The 25,234-nt window shown below is 40.0% G+C and overlaps 1 protein-coding gene across 5 annotated transcripts in view; it reads right to left on the bottom strand.

Moving 5' to 3' along the window:
• LDLRAD4 (low density lipoprotein receptor class A domain containing 4) overlaps positions 1–25,234 on the bottom strand; it is a 291,353-nt gene that overhangs the window by 242,637 nt on the left and 23,482 nt on the right. For 4 of the 5 annotated variants that reach the window (XR_014580824.1, XM_083827164.1, XM_083827162.1 and 1 more), the window contains exon 2: positions 5,000–5,083. The gene's annotated coding sequence lies outside the window, so the exon portion shown is untranslated. Of the gene's footprint in view, positions 1–4,999; positions 5,084–16,198; positions 16,266–25,234 lie in introns of those variants that run through there. The other variant, XM_083827163.1, reaches the window with a different exon arrangement.

Below are 25,234 nucleotides of genomic sequence, written 5' to 3'. Positions count from 1 at the left end.
GCAAATTTTGCAAGACTTCAAGAGCTCTTGATTCTCACTAGCCCAGAAGAAAAAAAAATTATATATATATATATACACACATATACACCTTCCTGTGCATAGCAAAGTATTTCTGCTACCATCCAAAATCAAGGAAGCAAGAACTTGAGAAATAGCAAAGTTCTAATGAATTTTTTTAAAACTGTTTAGGAGCTCTGCACACAGATTTGAGTGAGTTCAAGGTTTTGTGCAGGCTTCTTCGATCTCAACTGTCAACCTTTTGCTTGTGCTAGACATACTGATGAGGAAATCCTCTGAGCATGCATCAGCAGCAGCCCGCTGCAGGAATGTCTTTAGGAATGTTCCAGAAAACCTGCTGAGTAGTTCCTTCCTTCTCTCAAGTTCCTTAAGATCAAAAGAAATGAATAGGATAAATTCTTGTGAGCACAGACAATGCAACTCTTCCGTATTATCACACCCAAGAACACCCTTTTGTTCGTTTCTCAGCTGGCTGAAGACCTCAGCTGCGCTTCTCCTGGTACTACTTTCTTCATAAGGGTAACACGTGTTTCCACTGTCCCTCTAAAACAATCAGAAGACGCCTTGCACCTCGACACATGCTACAAGCCTGTATACCGCAGCACACACACACACGCAACAATGCTCATTTCCACCATGCATTTCAAACCTTAAAGACAAGCAGACGGTTCAATCTTCCCAAAGTCAGAACAGAGCTACCACAGCATATTCTTCCGTAAGAGCTGAGCCCATAAAAATGTTATTAAAAGCAAAGGAGTAGGGGCTGGAATAGCAATAGAATCGGATAAGCAAATGTCAGTCCAAAACATACTTGCAACAAAAGATTCATTCCACTGCCTTCTACGTATGCAAAAAAGCAACAAGTGACATCTGCCTCAAAGAAAAAAGATATATATAAATATATATATATACACACACACAATTTACGTAAGCCTGGAAGCAAGATTAAACAGAAAATACATGATGGACCCTTCTTCTTCAAATGACTTCTCAGTCCTCACCTTGTTTTGTGGGCAGTTACACTGAGCTCAACAGGAATTTTCTTGTGTGCTTTGTGCACAGGTGTCTACAAGATCAAGACTCAGTTGTTGACCCATTATTTTACTTGTGTCCAACAATCATTCCAATGCCAGACACGAGAGAGCGGTGTTTAATATAGAAGTGCATGGTTTCAAAATGAATCAAATGCATAATCCATTTTAAGCAATGAAATTTTGCACTTAACTGAATTTCAAAGGTCACTCAAGTTCAGCTCTAGCCCTTCAGCTGATCATCTAAACAACTCACCGCCTCCCTAGTAGTCAGTAGTGATAGACAGGTAACCCAAAATCAGTATCAGAGAGCTGAAGAGCTAAATGCTTCTTACAGAAGTAAATACTTACAAAATAAAAATTACGTATTTTGTCAATTATAATACAAATAAGCAACATAATATCAGAAGTTCACACTTTTTTGTTCTAAATATAGTAGTTTTCCATGAAGGGATAAGTTTGCTCATACATGAGAAAGGGGAATGAAAGCTGGGGTACCTCCCATCTAGTGGTACCCAAGCACAATGGGATCCAACAATTCATGTCTCCAAAAGCAGATGTTCTTGAATTTCGCACTCCTTCCTCAGTCACAGTAGTCAAAACCATTATTAGGTTCTAATAAAAAAAAAAATTGTTTCATGCTTATGAGTGTATACAACATTTAAAGAGGGGTATAAAGACTGTTTCACTATCTTCTGCATTCTTGCTTTAATAAGCAACTTCTTAAACTTTTCCATAACGTTTCTTGTTATGTAAATATCAATTTTCTCCTCTGTCTTATATCATTTTCAATAGAGCAGTATTTGATAGGATTTTCTCCAAAAGCAAGCCAACAAAAATATATAACATTTAGAAGATGCAATGCCTCAGTGATGCTTTATTATATTTTCTCCTATGAATACGTCCTGAAATTTGGGCAATCCACTACAAGAAAGCAAACAACCTCTAACAACAAGAACTTAGTCTTTGCAAAAACCTCCTCGAGGGTCCCCAGAGAACAGGACAATCTTACCGCTTCGTGGAACAGGCTCCAAACCACTGAAGCAAGTGCAAGCTAGATGGGAAGAGTTAAATAGAGCTGCTAAAATTCAGCAGCATTGCAGGCTATTCCAGTCTACGGTTACTATAACCTACACTGGGTGTCCTCTGCATAAGCACCAGTGTGACTTTGTGGACTGCTGAGACTCAGTCTGTTGCAACTGGCATAAGTTGCCACAGGCGAGTAATCACAAGAAACTGACCTTGGCAAAAGCACATTTTACACTTCACTGCTGTTCAACTGTGTTAAACTAAAGAGAGAGCAAGTGAGCACGAGGGAAAGCGGGAGGGAGAAGGAACAAAGGGGGACAGACAGAAAGCATAAAAGTGATCGCAGCCATTTTCAGCTTTACCTGCAGATCCGACAGAGGTACGCCGGCCGCCTCCAGCGCACAGCCCTACTGCTCTTGCTCATGCAGACCTGCGGGGTATCGTTTCTAAACCAGGGCTTCAAAGGGAAACGGGGGGGGTGAGGGGCAGAATTAATTACTAAATAAGGAATTAATACCTAAAAAAAACCTCACCACCTCACAACAAGGAAAAATCAAAGTAGAGAAGGCAATTACAACTTCACACTTTCCTACTACCATATTACAGACTGAATGAGGATTTATGTTCTTTCTCCCTGTTTGGCAATACCGCTTTTGGAATAAAGACTAAATGTATTCCTCAAGGTGTGCAAGGCATTTCAGTCCTGATTTTCAAGTTTCAGTGTGACCTTGACTTCAGAGGCTCTCAACAGCCCGGCAGCAATTAGCAGGAACTAGCATGGCCGAATTCCCCCTGCTGTACACAAAGTTGTGTCCTGTCCTCACTACCTTCTAAGTTTCCTTTGGTTTGGCTCAGTTATCTCCCTGTCATGTATTTTCCTTTGTTTCTGCATTTGACTTTTAGGTATTGATTACCACACCTCCAAAGAAACAGGATCTGGCAGAGCAAAGTGGCGCAAGATCCTATGATTAGCACTAACCCACATCCTGATCAAACTTCACAGCAGGCTTAACACAAAGATCTAACCTGGCGAGTATTCTGGGTTTCTAGGACGTTCGGCCGTTGGAGCAAAGCACACAGAAGCTTTGTAGGAGTTACAAAAGAGCCCAATCACTCTCCACTTAGGAAGTGCACAAGGTACACAAGTCTAGACAAAATAAAATAAGACTGCATGCATTTTATATCTCATTTACCTTACCACTCTAAGGTTCTCTAAAAAGAAAGCCCACCTACTACATGCAGGTTCCCTTCCAAATCCTGAAGGCTGCTCCTCTCCTGTGTACATGGTTTCTCCACTCCTCATCTGGTCCCATAATTAACTCAAAAACCCTGCTACAAAAGCCAGACGTTGCTCCTCTCACATATCCAACCCTTTTACATCTCTGTGCGTCTCCATTCCCCTATTCCAACTCCACTTTCATCCACTTCAGTCCTTCAAATGTCATTACTATATGTAGGCTGAAGAAAAGTGACTTTTTTTTTTTGACACGGCCATGTTATTACCTCAAACCATGCCCATCTGAGTGAGAGCCATCGTGGTTTAATGACCTCCACTGTCACTGGCCAGGGAGATACAAGACTCAGCCCTGACAGCAGATGGCTGATTCACACACACTGGCGTTCAGCAATTCAGCAACGATATGATCACGCTTAGCCTATGAATTATATAAACAGCAACTCCATGAAGCATAACTTAAAATTTCAAGGGACTCAAGTACTTCCAAGCCTGAACTTCAGATCTGGGTCAAAAAGGTGTCAGCTGTGGATCTGCAGAATTTTAATCATCTCACCAGATTGTAGCTCTCTTTCTCACAAATAAATGATGTTTGGAAGGCCCACAGGCATGCTTTGTGACAACAAGCCAGGACTCTGCCTTAGGGGGCAGGATGGGCTACCAAATCGCTTGCTTCTTCTATGTGGTATGTAAAAAAATATTGCAATGTCTAGGCTGGGAGTAAACTGATGTCTGTTTTATTTTGCTGACTGTGCACTTGGACACAAAATTTAATTAATCATATTTGTACTGGCTTAGTCCTGTAATAATTAGCTATAGAAGCTGAAAAAATAAATCAAAGATTGCACTAGTTTTGCAGCAACTACATTATGCTTTCAGGTTCAGCTATGATATGGTCACCATTTCTCACAACAGAGCACAGCAAAATAAAGAAAAGAGCGACAAGAAAATAAGTACCTGAAAGGTACTCAGGAAGAACGTTCATGTTTACTAGCCCCAAAGCAAGCATATCATCATATTACACAAGAGCACCCTCAGCTGAAAGCAGGAATGTAACGTCTTTTACTTATTCAATCCATAACCTAAACAGGTTATCGAATTATGCTCTCTCTTGCTGTAACTGCCTCTCAGACTCTGACACTGCACCGCGTTTCAGAAGTACTTGTCATTCAATGCCAAATGAGCCATCTGACTTAAGAATTCAGCAACTAGGATCTCATTTTCAAGTCATTTTTCTCAGTAGGTTAAACAGTAATATTAACTGGGTCTTCCACATCCTGGCAAATAATTAGCAATATACTGGCTGCTCCAAGCATATCACTTCTCTCCTCCTTCCTTCCTTCATCACTTTCACCTGAGAGATTTCCTTGAAACCAGTATATTTCCACAATATTATTTCCAGGGCTAATAAATCAAAATATGCCAATATCTAAAAATTACTAGTAACGTTTAGCTACAGTTATGCATATGAATACCTATCTATACACACACATCAAAACATGCATACATATATACTTGCAATCAAATATGTATCCAAAAGGTCACATTACGGTAGGGCTGAAATGTTATTGGCATGAGATTAATTTGACTAAAGTATTCCTCTACAATAAAAGAATAGTTTGTTTGAATTATATTTACCTTTCTAAAAGTGTTTCGGAAAGAAAAGTCTTGTCTAGTTTAAACTCACCCAATACAACATAGTGATATCCTTGAAGTTCAGGGAGTCAGGAGATTCTTCCAGTTCCTTCTGGTTATGAATATAGAGCGTGATCTACCAGGAAAATAAAAGAAAATAGAGTGAAAAAGATGTTTGGCAGACAATCCTTCATGTTCTCAGTGGGTCAGTATTTTCAAGGTCCTTACAAAACACTGTGCTGCCTCCAGAAAATCAGTCACTACTGGATTTCCAGAAAGATTTCCCATCAGATTGTGTTCTTTCTTAGGTATCTCAATAAAGCACACCAGCAATTCATTTTTCCATTTGAGATACTCCGGGGCTGTTTTCACTGTCTTAAGCACAAAGATATTTAAGTGATAGGCCCGATGCTCTTATTTTAAAACTATAACATACAGATCGCATTTTCTGCTATAAATTTAAATTTAGTGTCAGGCAATTTGTAACTTTTTGTTTGAACTTACATTTAAGATCACTAAACTAAACATTACAGATCCTGTACTCTGAAATGCTTTTAACACACTTTACAAAACCGATAACAACCCCTGAAACTTAAGTAAAACCATGAGAAACATAAAATACCCTTTCTCCCATTAGATACTTCATTTAATCAACAGCTATTCGTACATAGGGTAAGTACTCAGCAACTCTGCTGAATAAAGATGTTTTAGTCTAATAACAGCTGTGGAAAGTTCAGCAAACTTTATTTTCTGCAGTCTTCCGCTAACTCTGGGATTTCCACTTTCTAGGTGACTTCACTTTTTCCTGATAGCATGCTGAACATGTAACTTTGCAGATATTTACACTGTATAATGTCACCACAATCCTTCTAGCTCTTTCAGTAATAACAAGCAAATTCGCAAAAGCTTTGTGATTTCACAGGCATGTGTGTGCCTCTCTCTCCGTACCCAGGCCGCCTTGCCAATATGTAGGATTAAACTTTTTCCAAGGTTGAATAAGCCACCATCTGTCTATCTTGTGTGGTGCTGTGCGCCATCCGGGAGACTTGTCCCTTAGAGCATGTTTCTACCATATGTCACTCCTGAGTGATCAGCTATGCCAAGACATTAGGGAAAAAATGACTAAGTCTAGCTGGAAAACCCGTTCAGAATTCCAGAGGAGGTTTGCCAAGGCTGTATTTGCAAATAACTTTGCATCCACCATTTTTTGCATATCTTGTATGTAACAATGAATAAACTTTAACTGAACTGACAAAATTATTTGGATGATGTAACTGCCATCAATTGTCTACATCTCATGGACTTTTTAATAAGCCAAAAGACTCAGGTATGATGTGTTTTCAAGGAAAATACATGGAACTGTTATATAAGAATTGTGATTTTTATCATAACAAAGGTAAGCAGAAAGGGAGGAAAACAGACACAAACAATGTATTTCAAAAAAAGACCCTACTTGGTATTTTAAAGCCACAAGTTAGCAACTTCTTTCAAAATAATCACCTAAAAACACCTAAGGCAACTGAACGCAAGAATTCTTCCTAAGAAATAACTGTATCTAAAGTGCTTGCCTGCATGCAAACTAATCAGCTAAACCAAATTTTATACCAGTGATATATCATAGTTCGTGCAATTAGAATTTGTCTAATAAAAATATGATTCTACCCGATTTCAGATTTAAAGAACCATTTTATGTTCCAATTCCTCAATTATTAAATTAAAGTTCAAGCCAGCATTGTTCTGATGGCCAGCTCAAGGCTGCTCATTTACATAACTGACTTTCAAGGGCGCTTCATTATGCAGCAATTATTATCAACGAAGAATCTACCAGATCTTCCAGTAGAACATTAAGGAAGATGTTCTTGAAAACACTGAAAGAAGAGAGAAATCAGTAAATAGTGATTACAGCCTCTCTGAGTAAGCTCGGCATGGGAAAGGAAATCTATTCCTAATGACAATAGTAAAAGTATTAAATACCAGTAGACAAGTTATAGGAATTATTACATTTAGTGAAAAAGGTGAGATGAGGGGCAATACCAAAACCCAAGAGAGGATGTTCATGGAGGTACGAGGGTCCTTTGCCTGTGTGTTTTGCTTTCAGTTTGGACGATCATTGAATAAAGGGAAGATGTGAAATACAAATTCACCACAGCCTCTTTGGATTTGTGGGATGACAAAGGGCAACAAAAAGCAGAGAAAGTTCATGCTACGTGAAGAAAATAAACGAAAAGCGATGATTATTAAAGGAAATGGAGATAAATTATCACCTCTGAAGGGATTACTTTCTTTTTAAATGTATCTAATTTAAACAGTCTTTCTATGCAGAAAAAGTGAAACTTGAAAACAAGAGGGTATTTCAACCAGATGACACGAAACAAGTTAAGCTATAAAGTAAAGAAAGCCTCATACTGCAAGGCTGACTTGAGGACCAGAAAGAACAGAGGAAAAGAAATGCACAACAGTTAAGCAGGACCGGATCGCTCGCCCACATAACACACTGCACAACTCTGAAGCCAAGGTATCTTTGGAAGGGTTCAGCTCCGCTGCGGCCCACTCGGGCAGCCTGAGGTGTCCCCACTGTTCAGCCAGAAGACACCGAAAATGCTGGTTCTGCAACACCTGCTCCGTGCTGACCCTTCCCTCTCAGTGTGAACCATTAGATGAAGGTACATCTGCTCCGCCTGGCATAGAACCATAGAACATCCCAAGTTGGAAGGGACCCACAAGGATCACCGAGTCCAACTCCTGCCACCACACAGGTCTACCCAAAAATTTAGACCATGTGACTAAGTGCACAGTCCAAACGCTTCTTAAACTCCGACAGGCTTGGTGCCGTGACTACGTCCCTTGGGAGCCTGTTCCAGTGTGCGACCACCCTCCCGGTGAAGAACCTCTTCCTGATGTCCAGCCTGAACACCCCCTGCCTCAGCTTGACACCATTCCCTCAGGTCCCATCGCTGGTCACTAAAGAGAAGAGATCGGCGCCTGCCCCTCCGCTGCCCCTCGTGAGAGGAAGCTGTAGGCCGCGATGATGATTCTCCTGGTTCTTCCACCTACTGTAGGTCCATCTTCCCGTTGGTATGAAATGGTGACGCATACAAGTTACGAGTAACCTAGAGTGTACTGCAAATGGGAAAAAGAGGAAGGGAAGGAAATTTGTCAGAAGTTGCCAATTTGGATTTTTTTTTTTTTTTTTTTTTTTTAAACTCTGGACGAGCACTTGCACTATGAAGCAGGTAAAGAGCTTCCTCGCAGAAGCAGCAGCCCCATAGCTTCTGCACTATCATCCCCTGCCAGAAGTACAGTAGAGCTGATAGCTTCTCCTGCAACAGATGTTAAGATGATCCTCACGCACCTGCAAGAAAAATCTATGAAGTAAACAATATGAAGGGAGAAAACACTGAAAGGGGAAGAAAGATGATTTTGTTCTTTCCCTTCATGTTCAGCTGAGGATGCTCAGGATCTATCAGTTGTTTCTCCCACAGCAGTGTAGACATACAATCAAGAATCCTAACAATCTTTAGAAAAACAACACTTTTGAATTTGATTTAATCAGGATGAGCCCCTCAGAAGTGCTCAGCACTACAGGCAGCATTACTTTGTGTTCCACTTTAAACACGTGGCGAGCTTCACCACTCGCTGTTCTCACCAACTTTTTAGGAAACTTTCCTATGTTCCTGGAACTCATGAGCTCGGGACTCAATCACATTAAAAAGCATTCCTTCATGAATAAAATCACTCTGTGGCACAACAAAACAACTCTATTACATAAATGCAAAACTTAACTGAAACAGCTACTGCTAAATGTAAAAGCAGCACAAGTAAAAGGCAGCTACAGTGAGGTCTATTTCCACAGGAAACCTCATTTAGAGGGGAAGACTGTGGAGAAAGTGTTTACAGACAACAAAGGCTCTCTGAGAACAAGGCCAAGCCATAAGAGTTGCTATATTCTCTGAGCCACCCATCTGCAGGATATTTCCAATTTTCCCACATTCATTCATCAAAGTTCATTCCCCAGTAGAGGCTTTGGGCACCAATTGGCAAGAGGGTTGGTTGATTTTTTTTGTTTATTTTTTTTTTTTTCCACTGACCAAGACGTAAAGGAGAAAATAGAGTGTGGTGGGAAACTATCAAATGTCACTAAAAACCCCAGAGGAGCCAGTCCTCTAATAAAAAGTCAACTCTGTGAGCACAATGGTACGACAACATAAAAAAGAGCTTGTTGCTCAAAATACTAATGCAATATTAAAACAAAACACAGCCCCTTTTCTCATCAGTAATCGGTATTCATAAATCAGCTCCAACAAAGAAAAAAAAAACCTCCCTATCTGTGATGTAAATGTAAATTGAGGTTTATTAAGTTACCTTTGTTAGGAGTGCAAAAATAGGCGTTGGGATGGGGGAAGAAAATAATTTTAAAAGAGGTTTGCTTTTTCCAAGCAAAGAGATAAAGCAATTTCCCTCATATACCTTTCCTCTTCTTCACGTCCCCCCTCCTCCACGTTGAACCCAAGAAAATCTGCCATTGCTTTAGGTCAAAGGAAAAACAGGCCCAGTTGCCGTAAGCCAAACAACGTACAGGTTTGCTATCTCCCCTGCTGTTTTGGCTCGAGCTCTTCAGACTGGAAAATTCAGAAGCACGATCTCCCAAGCTCTATAAATGCCGGAACCATCTAAGAGGAAAATAGGACAAGGCCACCCCCAGGCAAGTTTGTACTAAAATCTGCTGGCTGCAAGGCAAAAATACAGTAAACATCACATAGGGACAGACTGCTCCTTGGAAAATATTCCACACGAACAATACAGCTTCCAAAGAAAGGTTGCGCTGAAGCAACCTCTGGAGAAAAAAAAAATGCAGTGTTTTAAGATCTTTGTGGCAAGTTAGCAAGCTAATGGCACACTCAACAAGTTGTGTGACAGGCAATATGCTTTTGACATTAATCCAAAGAAGAAATGTAAAAGCAACATTGAATGTTCCCTACAACGCGCTAACAAATGCGGTGTCCTAGAACGGTCCTGCAGTTCACTCAGGAAATACCTTTTTTGTCTGGCAATTGATTCCGTGGAACGAAACAAGTAATAATAAGCAATTAAGCCATCAATATTTTCTTGTCTTTTCAAGGACAAAACTTTAAGTTACATTTTTGCAGTCCTTGAGATATGATCTTTGCAGCTGATCACTGTATGTTTTAATGTGCTCTGTATTGACTCAACCTAGAAAAACAAGCCAAAAACACAAGTCGAAACATCCTTTTTCCTGTGTAGCTCCAATTTGCAGTAGCAAGAAGCTAAACAACATGCTCTCCTCCAGATGGCTGAAATAAAAAGAACACTCTTTCTGATTAATTAGGAAACAAATGAATCTGCTGTTAGCACAACACGTTACCATCAGGAAACCTGGGCTCCCACTAAACTTTGGTACTCATGGTTGCTCTGCAACTGTGTTGAGGACCTTCCCAAGATCTGTCTCTCATTTCAGAAGCAAAACGTTACACACAAGTCCATCGAAGTACCACATCAAATACTGCATTGGTATTTATATGTATTGGTATTTATATTATATGCTACAGACAAATAATCCTGCATGAGAGAGAAGTTTCCTAAAAGAGAAAACGTCCATCGGAATAAAAATGAATGGAGGCTTTGTAGAGCTGTGAGAAACCACCACTGGCAGAGTCTCTGTGTAAAAACTCATTCAGGGTTCAATGAGCAATGGAGGCTCATGCGTGCATACTCCAGCCCTCCAGCCGGTCCGGGAAACCAAAATCCCCAGACTAGATACAGCACAAGGAGCAAGGATGTGACAGGCCGAGCAACAGAGGCTGGCCCACAGTTCCCTGACGAGGCTGCCAAGGCTGACTGCTAACATCTCCAGCGAAGGTTCACGGAAATAGAGTGCAGGCACCGGGGATGGAGGGGGGAAAAGGCACAAAGCATACACAGCACGCACAAAACACAGGCACACGCAACGTGTTGCAATAGGTGTTGCTACTGACGCAAGTCTCCTGAGGAAGGAGGGGACCGAGCTCACCCAGCTCGGGGAGGTGAGGGGAGCTGCACCGACAAGTTTTCAACGTCCTCATCACTCCTCTGCTTTCAGGGGAAGACACACGTAGTTTCACCGACACACAGCTTGAGCCACAAAACTGGGAAAGGCGTATTCAAGAGAAATATACCATGTTGTCAAGATGATGATACCAAGGCAGTGAGTTCCCGGCTTTCTAGGCATGAACAATTGCTTTTATGCCCCAAACCTGGGACCCAATATTTCAGTAGCAGTGGTTAAAGGAGGACCGCTTGAGAAGAAGCCAGCAACTCACTGAGAAGGAAGCTGCCACATCTGGGGGCTAAGACACCGTTTCACCACTACCTCCAATGAAGAACAGCATGCCTTAAGAGGGCATAAATATAAAAGCCCTTATAAATTAGAGTACTCCTGCTACGCGCACAACTGAAGTTATCAAACACACTGAGAGAATTATTTTCTAGAGGCAAAGGGAATGGTAGAGACATTTACTGGAAACTAAATCCACAAGTAATTTTTAAAATCCAGGTACCCCTAAATCCTCTGAAATAATTGAGGAAGCTGGGAGACTAAATAAAAAAATAAAAATCCTTCTTCACACATGAAAAGTTATAATATTATACACAGTTATAATTAGTATTAATTCAGCTAAGTGTGCTAATCTCACTTTTCCTTATAGACCTGTAATAGTTGCCTACTGCAGGAAATAAAAGACAACCAAAAACTGCAGTAGTCCATGAAAACACTAATGTTTCAAAGTGCACCCATCCACTACATCAATTACAGAAAAAAATGGACTTTTTTGAGCATGTACCATCCGAAAGTGGATCCATGTAAACTTTCAAACACAATATTCTTTGGCACTTTGTTTCACGAAGACCCACCTCTTTCCCTTTGCTTATACTCCTTTTCATACCGCCTAGGACTTGTGTTGGAAGAGACACTGAACAGTCACACCTGTCCACCCTCTCCTTTCACTCATAATATTGCATACCTCAAGCACACACTCCAAAGTCTCTTCTTTCCAGGATAAAGAGAGACAGTTTACTCTGTATGTAAGCTTTTCTGTATCTGTTACGAACGCCTTCTCTAAATTTTTTCCAGCCTACTGTATCACTGCTGGCTGAGATGACAGGAACTGCACATACTACTCAAGACGCTGGTGAGCCATGAATTTACACATCAGCAACAATGATGATGTCCTGTTTTACTCTCTTTTCCTTTATTAACAACGCCTACCATGTGATTTGCTTTTCTGATCAGCGCAGAGCTCTGAGTTCATTTTACACTGCTGTTTATCATAACCGAGTCATGCATGGTAATAGCCAGCTCAAAGCTCATCACTTTTTAGTGGAACTGCAGTTACTTCTCTCCCTGTAGATCACTTCCCATTTATCTGCACTAAACTTTACCTGCAATAAATTTTACCTACCATTCTACTATCCAGTCACACTGCCTTCTCCAGCATTCCTCCAATTCCTTATGGTTCACTCCAACCTTATTACCATGAACACATTAATATCATCAGTAAACTTTCCCTCTTCATTGGTAAGCTCCTTTTCCAGTGTACTTGTTGAGTACACAAGTCCAACTCTATCGGTTGGAAGGGACCACTGCCAGAAGGGACCACTTATTCCTGGCCTTATTATTCCCACCTTTTAACAATGTGTTAGTCCACAACCTGACCCTCCTTCCAAAGCCTCTGAATGTCTTCCAGATTTTTTTATTCACTTGCACATTCACCCCTCTCAATGGGCCTCCGTGAGTTTGAAAGGTGCCACTTCCCTTCATAAAAGAAAAGTTGACTCTTCCTCCAACGATTATATTCATTCAGGTAACACATTTGAAAATATCATCTCATGAGGTATAAATTATCCTTGAAATTGATGAATTCTCTGTCTTTGCAGACAAGACTTCAGGGAACAAAGTAATATAATTCTGTGGTGTTTTGTTTTTTTTTTTCCCTTTTGGTTCGGGTCGGTATGTTGTGGGGTTTTTTGTGTGTGTTTTTTTTTGGTTGGTTAGTTTGGAGGTTTTTTTATTCTTGTTGTTAAAAAGATCCATAAGCATTTCCTTATTTTAAAGCCAAATAGCCAAGGGATGTATGGTATCACTAAACTCTCCCTTTCTATACAGCTTTGTATATGACTAAGAAGTGGGAAAGGCACAATAAAAACAATTACTCCTCTTGTAACTCTTCCATGAAAACAAGCCCTTATTCATTTTTCTAACATTTTTTAATCTCTAGAATAAAAAGTAAGCAAATATTAAAAATTTAGTAATTACTAAAACAAATTACCTATTTTTTATTGCTCTTTGGCAGATGTGTGGAACTGCTGACAATTGCATAGCACCAGAACATTTTTTGACTCAGCAAGTTACGGCTTCTCCCAAGTCTTCTGCTTGTTCCTAGATAAGTTTCTACCATTCTTTACTAAATTAATAGACTAATTTCCCCATTGGCTCATGAACCCCATTGTCTGATTTTTTGCTGGTTATTAAGTTAGCTACACAGGGAACTGTGTCCTTCCAACCTCCCATCCTACCTGTTTAGTGCTAGCATACCACAGAGGGCTATTCAGGGGTATTCCCTGGGGTGTTCAGGGTATTCCCACCTGAACTTCGAAAAGATCTGGCTTTTATAGAATTTAGATTCTAGAATTCATAGAAGTTAGAGATGGGAAACCGATGTCCCTTACTCCTGTGTGTTTCTGCATTAATAGCATGCATAATCCCAACCCTTACACTTACATTTGAAACCTGCAAGGACTCCTCTCATAAAAATACCCTCCTAATATTTATGTTAGCCCTACCTGTAAGACCCTCAGTGTCTTTGATACCATCACTTTCACGCTCTTTGTACATGGCTCGTTCACGTGAACAGTGGCCTGAAGCTCTGAAAACCCCAGGACAAAAGTACTGGCACCCTCTATTTACATTGCGTCTCAATACCAACCAACCAGTTTTTGAACAAGCTAAAAAGACCAAGAAATCAACAGAAAAATTTCAACAAAATGTGACTTCATCACTAAAATCTCTCTTTATTTGAGCTTTCTTGTTGGTTTCATTGGATGGAGAGGCAGAGTTCTGTAAACAGATTTGCTAGTTTCCGCATGTGATGCCAAATTTCCATCCTGCGGAACCAATTTTAAACAGAAAAAAAAAAAGTCTCTCTTCCCATCCTCTGTTCCTCAGTGTCATTCTTATTAAGGATACAGAGAAAAAGTTGAATGGAAATGAGCTAGTCACAGCAGGAGGCGGAGGGAGGGTTAAATCCAAATGTTAATATTTTTTTTTAAATTGTTTTAACTTGCCAAAAACTCCAGATCGCATTGATCTGTAACTCTTCCTTTCTTGCAGCTACGGAAAGTTTTTAAACTGAAGACTGCCAGAAATGACCTTGTTATAAACTGGAGTTCACAGTTATTTTTCTGGAATTTTGTCTCGGTAACTTTTAGCTCAAGCAGTTCTCATGAAAACATTTCCAAACCACCAACTTGGCTAAATATTTCCAGTAAAACAAAATAATCCCCAGTTCCTAAATACAACTCTACTTTTTTTTTTTTTAAACTTCACTTGATCCTTCAGAAAACTAATAAGCTTTAAAAATAGGAAAGACAGAAATGGGAGAAAGGAGACAAAAAAAAATGACTACTGCAAGCAGCATCTAGTGTCTCTGGGTTATAGTAGATGTAGAACTGGAAATGGAGATGAGATATGGGAAATAAATCTCCCACAAGTATTAATAGCAATAGCAAATAAATAAATAAAGGCTGTTATTCGAAATAGCATAGTACCTAACATTTTCCTAGTAAATAGCTCTCAAGCTGATCTGGCCAATGTTAGCCCATGCTTACAGAGTTTCCACACGAACACAAAGGACCCCAGAAATGGGAGAGAGGAACTGATGGACTTTGTATTAACATTTTGTTTAGCTTTTCTGGAGCAGGAGTGCAAAGAAATCATTTATTACAGTCCTTTCCGTATCTGTCAGATGTTGCATGTTTTATGTAACTATCACACATTTGGCAAACTCTTCCTACCTACCCATATGCTACGGAAAAACTCAAACTGTGGAAGAAAAACCTTCCTCCACAAAGTAACTTGCCTCTCTTACAGGAACTGCCACTCACACCTAGGGCTCCAAGGTCTCTGCACCCTCCTCTAATCACTAGGACTAATATTTCCACATAATCCAACGTTCACCATCCCTGGGAAGCACAACTGTCAGTCCTGGATTGCACGGAAGGTAATAAAGCAGTTGCACAGGATCACTGCATGATTAGGACCAGAACAGCAAGCCCTCATCCGTGCACCCAGCCTGACTTTTTCCAAACACAAGTGACAGATATGTTTGTATGACAGGCCAGTACATCACCATCGCCAGTGATCAAGTCGTGAAAACCGACCAAGAGGGTGCCCCTGTTCAGGATCCCACCCCAGACTTGGTGATAGTCATCAGGGCAGCTCCAAGGGGCAAGGTGCCCAGAGCACGCTCTTCTGCTTTCAGCAGCTTTCCACTCATGCAGAAGAGGCCTGGCTCTGACCTTGAATTCACAGAATCATTAAGGTTGGAAGAGACCTACAAGATCACCCGGTCCAACCACCCCCCTACCACCAATGTCACCCACTAAACCATGTCCCCAAGCACCATGTCCAACCTTTCCTTGAACTACCCCCAGGGACAGTGATCCACCACCTCCCTGGGCAACCTGTTCCAATGCCTGACTGCTCTTTCTGAGAAGAAATGTCTCCTCATTTCCAACCTGAACCTCCCCTGGCACAACTTGAGGCCATTCCCTCTATTCCTATCACTAGTTACCTGTGAGAAGAGGCCGACCCCCCGCTCCCCACAGCTTCCTTTCAGGTAGTTGCAGAGAGCAATAAGGTCTCCACTGAGCCTCCTCTTCTCCACACTAAAACTTCAAGCCTCATTCATCATGTGTAGGAAACTGAAGTACACAAGCTCCATAGGTAGCCCTAAAATCGGCATTTTCCAGCTTTTCACTACGGTACACAGGGAACATAACAGTAGTTGTGCCAATCAGAGCTGCCCACAAAACACCCCAGCAGAGGGGCACGAGAAGTAGATGTAGGAAGCTAAGGAGAAACCCAAGAGGGCATGCCACAGAGCACTTACGGCAAGCCTTGAGAAAAAAAGAAACCCTCCAGTTGCAGAAGTTGCAGGGGGAAAAAAATAATAAATGTAAAGCAAATATATACACTTACTTTAAAAGTCCTATACACTTGAGTTACTAAGAACTCAGATTCCGTAACTGCAGCAAACATGGCAGGATTTCTGAAAGGGAACATTAGGAGTCAGTGTTTTGAGAAGAGCAAGCGAGTTGTCAAGTGGGGAGGTTCCAACATGATGTTTCAATGCATTTGTTGAAACCAGTGCTAAGCCCATCCATGAAACAAGAACAAAAAAAGGTATTTGAAGAATAAAAAGATACAGCACTTATTTGTTGATCTAGAAAATGAATCGTGCAAGGAAGCACGACAGACTAAGGAAGAGATGGACAGACGAACAAGAGTATATGCTGTGTTAGGAGACCCACAGGATACAAGTAACTTGTCGTGACTGAATAAGATCCAGCCAAAGTCCTACAATGCCCTACTCAGCCTCTGTAAAGAAAAGGGGAAGAAATCCTTGTACCCTACCCTGATGGCCCACCTAACCACAGCTGCAGCACTAGATCTGAGGTTAACAGGCAGAAGAAAACTTCAGTGAGCATAATAATAATAATAATAATAATAATCTGTCAAGTAAAAGGGACTGTAACAGCTTCTTACCACGAAGTTCTGCCCTTCTGTTATTTCTAACACCGTACCAAAGCACTGGATATGAACTTCTAGAAACCAAACAAGCTGGACAAGCTCAAAGGAAGCAACATTTTTTTTTTTTTGCAGTGCTGATGCCATATTAATTAAGCATAGGCTTTTTTCAAATAATATAAAATTCTATAAGCAAATTGTTTTCAAAAAGCTGATAACAGCTTGCAGAAGGGGCAGTTTGGTTTCTATGCCTGAAAATTATGGGAACTAATAGCAAGTTCTGGGAGGTATGTTAAAGATACTGAGTTTCTGAGAAGCCTTTTTTGGCCCAGTGTTATACAAGCAGAAGGGACATTTGTAGAAATGCACAGACAGATTGTGAAAAATACACTTGCTCCACAAATACACCAATACACTAGATGTACTAGATAAATTTTTCAACCTTCCTAAGTCTCCCAAGTATACTGTGTATAATATGCTCACTTACAGTGATGATAAAGCAAGAAGTGACTCTCCAGAGTCTTCTAATGATTGACACAGGCACCGAAAACAAAGATATCAACTCACCAGTAATTTTCCAACAGCCAATTATTTCACCCTTGTTTAAGTAAGCATGAAGATTGTAAATTAAAGGATTCTGACACAGACGTATACTGAATCCCTTCTCCACAGAGTTTATGATCCTGTTACCAGTTTAGGTTTTAAGTCAGCCAATAATGACGCAACCTGCTTTCAGAAACAAGGGCCTCAACCCTACGTATCAGGCACAGCCCTGATAGGAATTACACTCTGTGATCTAAGGAGTTTCTCTTGTAAGATTTCTCTTTGTAGGTGCATAGGAACCTGTGCTTTGAACACCCTCTACGAACAACACCCAACTTTCCCCAAAAGAAACAAAATCACCTCAGGAGATACACAATGCATCCTGTGACAGAAACTCTGGGAAAAAAAAAAATCACAAGGGTACAGTTACAGTATACAGTTCCAAGAAAATATAAGACAAAGTCAAAATAAAGGAAGTAAAAAACATTTTTTTTTTTTAAGGAAATTGTGGAAAATAAATATATACATGTCAAAATGTCTGCAGTAACTAGATTTTTCTCATACGCACCGCATGCAAATTTGTAATACAACTGTATCTTGGTATCACATATATACTCTCATTACAGTGTATTACACTCAATATACTATATAAATTATTGGTTTGATACCACACATTGCATATATTCTACACTTGCAAAGGACAGAACTCTGCCTACTAGTCTGCTCCCTAAGCCCATTTCCTACAAGGCAGTCACACCAATGTCTCACGACAGATACCTTCCATTAATCTGTTGTCAAACCCCCTGAATGCAATTCGTCGTTTCCACATTTCTACAGTTTTGATAGTCTGAATCCTAATTTGACCCCATGCATTCCTTAAAAATATTACAAGTATATTAATGCTTCTTAAAAACCTCTGTGCCAAACAATAGTTTTGATTATGCCAATCAATATATCTGTAGGGCCAAACATACATCTACAGAATGTGACAATATGTGACTTAGTGGAGACCACGCACTGAATCCCTGTTGCTACTTCCCCCCTGCAGGGAAAAAAGGCACACGTACTTACAGCTAAGTCCAGAGCCAGGCCCTCTTCTGTGAGAGGTAAGAAAAAATACACAGTCTACTGAAAGAGTAAATTAAAAGAAATGTAGATTACATGCCCAATCTTCCCAATTGTAGGTGCATTAAGGCTTGAAAAGAAGCGTACAGAGCACAGCAGGATGGAACAACTTGGTCAACCGTGTCACAGTGCTTCTCCACGTCTGAAAGTCCTGCAGCTTATGTGACCTCTGAAATTTTCTGCGCAATGTTTACTCACTCAACTACAATGAACTTAAGTAATCTAAAGAACCAGTAATATACATCATTTACATAAGACATCCTGCAAAATAAGACGATGGAAACAGGCTAATGAATTAAAGCAGCACAAAAACCAAAAGGGTCCAAGCCCTCCACTGGATGAGCAGAGCACTTGGCATTTCATGCATGCGTGAATAGATCAATCCTCTGAGACGGTGACAGAGCCTGTACATCAGTGATATTTGTTAGACTTGTTAGGACTCAAAATCAGTTAACGTCACATGATTTACAAGGTTTCCAAGTACTCGCCTACATTTCTGACTTGTTTGATGGCATTAAAAGACCACTCAGCAAACCCTGTCACAGGAAATGAAACTCCCACTGGCTGCCTGGAGAAACTACGTTTGGCTGAGCAACAGCAAGTGAACCAGCACAACGCTCATTGTCACACCTGTGACACTGAGGGGGGTATGACAATCACTGGGGACACGGAGAAGCAAAACATGGGTAAAAATCAGTAAATTTATGTACGTGGAATATATTATCCAAAGTGGTTCTTGTTGTGAAACTCACGGGAACTTCTGAAAAGAACTTAGAGCATCTTTCATAAACAACTTCATCTATGAAACCACTTAAAACATGGAGGGAAAAAAAACGATCCACTGGTAGCTGTGCCTGTGAATTTGTTGGCATCTTACAAAACTCTCAATCATCTATCTGAAAATGATACCAACTTCTAGAAGACCAAAATTCCATCTGAACTGTTCTAACCTACCGGTAGCACTTCAGCACTAATCTCTCTTCTCGTCCCAGCATTTTGACATTTGCTTTTTCTGACGTGCAGAGAGCTACTTTCCTCTTCCATGTCATTGGGCTTTTGCTAAGCAGTAGGGTTAAAATCATTACCATAGAATAAGGCAACATTTTTAAAATCAACATAAAATATCAGAAATATTTCAGCAGCTTTAGGATGTGCAACTACTTGTGATTTGGTCAGTTCCAAAAATAGTTAGGACCCATTATGTCACTTTATTAGTGGTATCAGCATGGTTCCCAGTAATGAAAACACCTGCACAATCGAGAGCCAAGCAAGGGAGAAGGGGCAAGAACAGAAGAAAACGTGTGAAAATCACAACGAAAAGCAGAGAACAGAATCAAGCAATTTTGGAAACTGCAAAAAAAAAAAAAAGCAGTTAACAAAAAATGTATTTCATAAAAACATAGACTGTTTTCCCAGACAGTTGTATTTTTGCCCATGGATAACGCTTCCTTAGTACTTATTTCTATATGGAAACATTAAAAGAACCAGAGAAAAAAAAAAAAACAGCAACCAAAGTACATAAAAATTGCCCCCTCTTTCTGTCCATGGCCTTCTTTTTCTTTTCTGGTCTGTTCTGGAGCACCTACAGCATTAACAGAGAGAAGACTGTAACTAGAAGCTTAAATATGACCGAATACAGACGCTTGCCTTGCATGCACACTGTCATCGTGAATTAGGCATGAGTTGACAAGCTAAAGACCTGGCTTGCAGTCTCATCATTCAATCATCCATCCAATCTCATCAATTGAGCAAGACAGTAACACATGTCCCCTCTAGCTTAAATGACAGCAAAACTGTGGGTTGCAATCACAGGTCATCTTCAAAGGACACATCATTAAGGATGGTTTTGTTCTAAATCGATTGTTTATTGGGAATTACTCTAATATAATACTTCTCTCTACTCCTTCTGCCTCTTGCCTTTAACTCTGTTTAAAAGAACATATCAAAATGAGTATTTCATAATTTCTTAAGAATAAGCTAACAGTAAATGTCATTGGATAGAATACAGAATTAGCCATTTACAGTCCAAAAACCATGACAAAAATAAGGTCATCTAGATTAACTTCCAACTGCATCTCTAGCTAGTGCTAATCTGCAGTGCCTTATATTGCAGTCTAAACTATTTTGACCATGTAGAAGCTGTTTCAAATTACCCCAGATGTAAAAACTTGAAAAAAATAAACCAAAATATAAATGACAACATATGCACCCTAAAAAAAAAAAAAAATAGTGCTTCATTTACACATGGCATCTAATGTTTTTGTAACATGCAAAATGTCCCCCCCCCCTTTTTTTTTTCTAAATTTGCCAAATCAGTTTTTTGTTTCTAATTTCTCTTCTAAAAAAGACTTAGCAGTAGTTGTCCTCTCTCTCCTCTTACGGAACTTGAGGACTAAGTCTGCCAAAGGGTGACATCAAAAGATGCTGATGGAGCTAAGGGAAAAGGAACAGGAAGAAAAGCTACATTTCTGTAAAAAGTTTAAAAGTAAAATGAGAATCGATATTTCAGGGAAGGGATGTGCTCACATGGAGCTCATTCACCAGCTCCTATACACCAAGAATTCCTTAATAAAAAATGGCTCAGGTCCAACAGACACCACAGCAGCGTCTCTGGGAAATGAACGACAGAAGGACAGATTCTCCACTGGTTAGAAAAACATAATCAAATCTCTATTAACATCATTTGCTTTGCGATAGTTTACATCAGCTGAGGATCTGCCTTGAGGAAAACTGGAAATTTGTTTGTTCTTCCATGTCGCTAGACATAACACACATGCTTCTCAAACCCTACCAAGCTGAAACGAAATTGTAACCACCACATGCAGATGTTTCATCGCAAGTTTGTTTCTCTGTATCGCAGCCTCCCCACTTCACAAACACATCAATCTCAAGCATTTGATAACATCTACAAAATATATGGGAAGAGAGTTCTGCGACAGCATATAAACAGTACAGAAAATCCATTTTATTACCAGAAAACACATTTTAAATTTGCACCTAGTGAACTGTTAAACATAACCTCTTTTTTTAAAAAAATCATTCTGACAGGAATGTTTTCATTCAAATCAAAAGGAAGGCACAGCTTTTCGGTAAGGACGTATACTGATTTCCAAATAACTGCACTCTCCGTAAGATTGCTATTACTTTTTAACCAGATTCATATTTTCACCTCTCGGATGTTGTAAGGGATTCCATATTCACCAGAAGTTGGAGTACCTGAACTGCTTCAAACTGATCCTCTCCAAGCAATCTGTCCCTTTTGCTAGTTCTCACATCCAACTTGGATGCGCCCTTTCCAGTTTACCTTTCTGCCTCAATTTCAAGGAATTTTTAAACTATTTTTGCTGTTCCAGAAATTGATTGATGGGAGATGTAACCTGCAGGTTAATTATTTACTCTCTCTGGGTCTAAAGTTTCTACCCGTAGCCTTCTTTGTATATCAATTATTATCAACTTGTGCAAAAAGATCACCTCAGAGTAGCAAATGGTTCAACAGCATCCTTAAATAAAAAAAATAAAACCAATAAATTATTTTTAAATAATAGCATTTAAAATAAATGACCTTTAATGAGAGGGTTTTAAAAAAGATTTTCAAGTCACAGACAGACATCAATTGACCTGAAAGCAAAGATGTTCTATTTGTTATTTTCCCCTACAGCATTAACATCAGATTTGGCATATGCTACTATATCAGCTGAATTCCTTTATATATAAATAGGACTGGCTATAGCAAAAGGGGAATACATTTTGTGTCCTAACTTTCAGATTTTGAAGGCTATAAATATCATTGAAGATTCTGAATTGCCCAAATAATTCTCAGAACAGATAGCTCATCCTGCCACACTGCAAAATGAGAAAGAACATTTTAAATTGCAGCTGCTGTAATTAAATAATTGCAGCCACATAAATATAGGGCCAAAGCCAAGGGTCAGTTTAGAGCTTGAGTTTATTTTTATTAAAAAGTTTAAATTCTTTTAAAAAGAATAATAAAAAAGAATTGAAAATTGTTTTCTTTCACACAGCAATTGATTTATTTTAAGACAAAAATCAAATTACTGAAATATTTAGCATATTAATTACAAAAATATTTCTTACCCATGCAATTAGAGACTCATGATTGCATTTTTACTAAATCATGCATTTTAACTTAGCATACCAAATAGTCAAAAAATGCAAAGAGGAAGCCATATGTATCAACACTGGATACTTTATTTGATAATGAAAGTGCTGCTATGTGAAACACAAAGAGAGGCTAGTGAGAGCGGGTGAATTTGAGAAGCCATGGCATAGTAAAGTAACCTAACTCAATTCCAACAGAAACTAACTTGAAAATTAAAAACAACAGATACTTAATAACTTGTGTTTCTAATATCTTAAAGAGAAATACAAGTAAGGCTGCAACTTGATTATCCCAGAAGTTAAGAACACAAAAGAGGCCAAATGATTCCCGAACATACACACACAGCAAAGCAACTACTCTGGGATACACACGTTCGACTCAGTCAACCATATTTAATCTTCTGCAGGCTATAGCTCATACTACTATATATGCAAAGTTAACTTTTTATTTAATCCTAGGCCAAATACACTTTCCTTCCTCGCAGAGACGACAAACATTTTCATTACATTTCTCAAGTGAGGGCAGAAGAAGCACTAAAACTTACTTTGATTCAGTAACAAAGAAATGGCTATCAAAAAAAGACGACAAATATGTATTTAAATTAGAACTTGGCAAAGTAATTCAGATGCCTAAGAACAGTAATAACATAACACAGGGAGTTTCCATGAAGAATGAGGAATCACAGAAATACTACCTTTGGCACACTCTTGATGACAACAAAGTTGTTCCCTTGAGAGCTCTGACAAATGGTAAATAATCTGCAATTCCTTCCAGCAACTTCTGCATATTTAACTTCAGATGTGAACGATGGGTTTCTATTTCAAGAGTTGTATTGCTCCTGCAAAGTTTAAGTGGTTTTGTACAAAATACCCAAGACGGGGCACCAAAAATAGTTGCTATTTCCTCCGGTTACTATAGCCATCCCCCACTATGCTGGTATGAAAGTTCTCACACTGCTACTTTCTGTGCTGCAATAGGTAGCACAGGACCTGCTGAAAATTTGTTGGAAAGAAAAATCTTATCCAGAACAGCTCCCAGCCCCAGGTAAAACAGGAACAGACCATATGATAAAGCAAATCGCAAAGCCAGAAGGCAGAGCTGTGCAAGCAGACAGAGTGCGTCAAAAGCCAGGGCTTCAGTAGGACCTCCCTGCAGGTTCTGTGTGGTAGTACTGGGGGATGTTAGCACAGCATGTCTTAAAATGGAAAAAAAAAAAAAAAAATCAAGAAAAGTCTATGACTTGCTACTCAGTTTTAGGTGCCCGCCTGAATTTAAAACCATTCTTACATGGCTGGCTGAAGAATAAGATGAACTTGAACTTATACTCCACATTTAGTAACTTCTTTCTGAAGCGGTGCTTAGTTAGGAGGATTTCGTGTTCAAGGTGACAGACTGGCAGTAATGAAATGTGAACTCCTCCATTTCTCTTCATAATGATAAGCAACAACATAGGAAGCTTCTCACATTGTCCAGTTCAATTTCCTTCTCACTTAATTATAGATCAGGAGTAATTCCACTAAAATTAATTAAGTTGCATCAGAGACTGGCAAGAGAAGGATTAGTCTGTCTACAGCGCGACACAGGGGAGAGACAACTGCTCTCCTACCACGGCTGTTCATTTTTAGCTTCAAAGAATATTAACCCATCACGTTTGCACTAATGACCAGAACCATTCGATCTCAGGGGAAAAAAAGGCCACAAGCAGGGGCAGCCTGCCAAGGACACCCACCACTGAAGAAGACTCCCTCAGTGTGGTCCTTCTCTCCAGGACTTCTGCATTCGGCATTAAATGTTTGTTGGAGGAAATGAAAACACCCCTCTCTAGGTGTTGGGTTTGTGGGCTGGCTTGGTTTTTGTTTGGATTTTGCCACCTCAGAGACATAATATTGATGTCTGTGAATCCTATTTTCCTATTAAGTTGTCCCTTTTCATTACCAAAGGACCTAAATGCTCTGGCAAACCACGATGTGTGTATGACATCCACCCCAGCACCAAGCAGCCAGAAGTCAGGAGCACCATACCTCCATGCATTTGTGAGTCCGCCTCAAAGCCCACAAGACGTCTTCTGTAAGAGTTTTCAGGCCTGGGCTGGATGTGGATGAGGAAACTATAGGTGAAATTCAGCTGCAACCTAGTCCAAGTAACCTGACTTGGAAAATAAGAATTAAAAGCAACTAAAACGAACAGAACTCACCGCCACCATTTCTGGACGTTTTTTAAGAAGTGTCCCTAGACTTCCTTCAGTCACAATTTGCTGCTCCTGTGTTCTGCTTTTGGTTTATCCAAGAGTTTCTCCCACATCTACCTCAGACCTTAAAAATGCTCTCAGACATTCCCCGCTCTGCTCTGTTTATTATTCATCCGCTCACTCCTCCTTTTTTGTCCTTTACCATATACAAGAGTGCCACTCTCTCTGTGTCCAGATGTTCCCACCTCACCTCACGTTTCACCAGCAGCAGGACGGACCTGGCTGGCTCTTTCTTGCCCAGCCACTGACAGGTCTCTGTGGAGTATCCCAGAGACTGACTCCAGTTTCACCAAGTTGCTAGCACAGACTGCAGACTAGAAAGACAGATCTTAAGAGGAGTCAGGAGAAGAGAAGCAAGCCAAGATAAGCAGGGAGACAGACACACCCCGCATTCTTTCGGGCACTCTGTCTGCACTACACAGATGTTGTCTTGCGCAGCTCATCATAGCAA

Source organism: Anser anser, assembly GCF_964211835.1.
Source record: "Anser anser genome assembly, chromosome: 2".
Taxonomy (NCBI): Eukaryota; Metazoa; Chordata; class Aves; order Anseriformes; family Anatidae; genus Anser; species Anser anser.
Note: the sequence above shows the minus strand (reverse complement) of the source record. Positions and strands in the feature narration are given on the sequence as shown.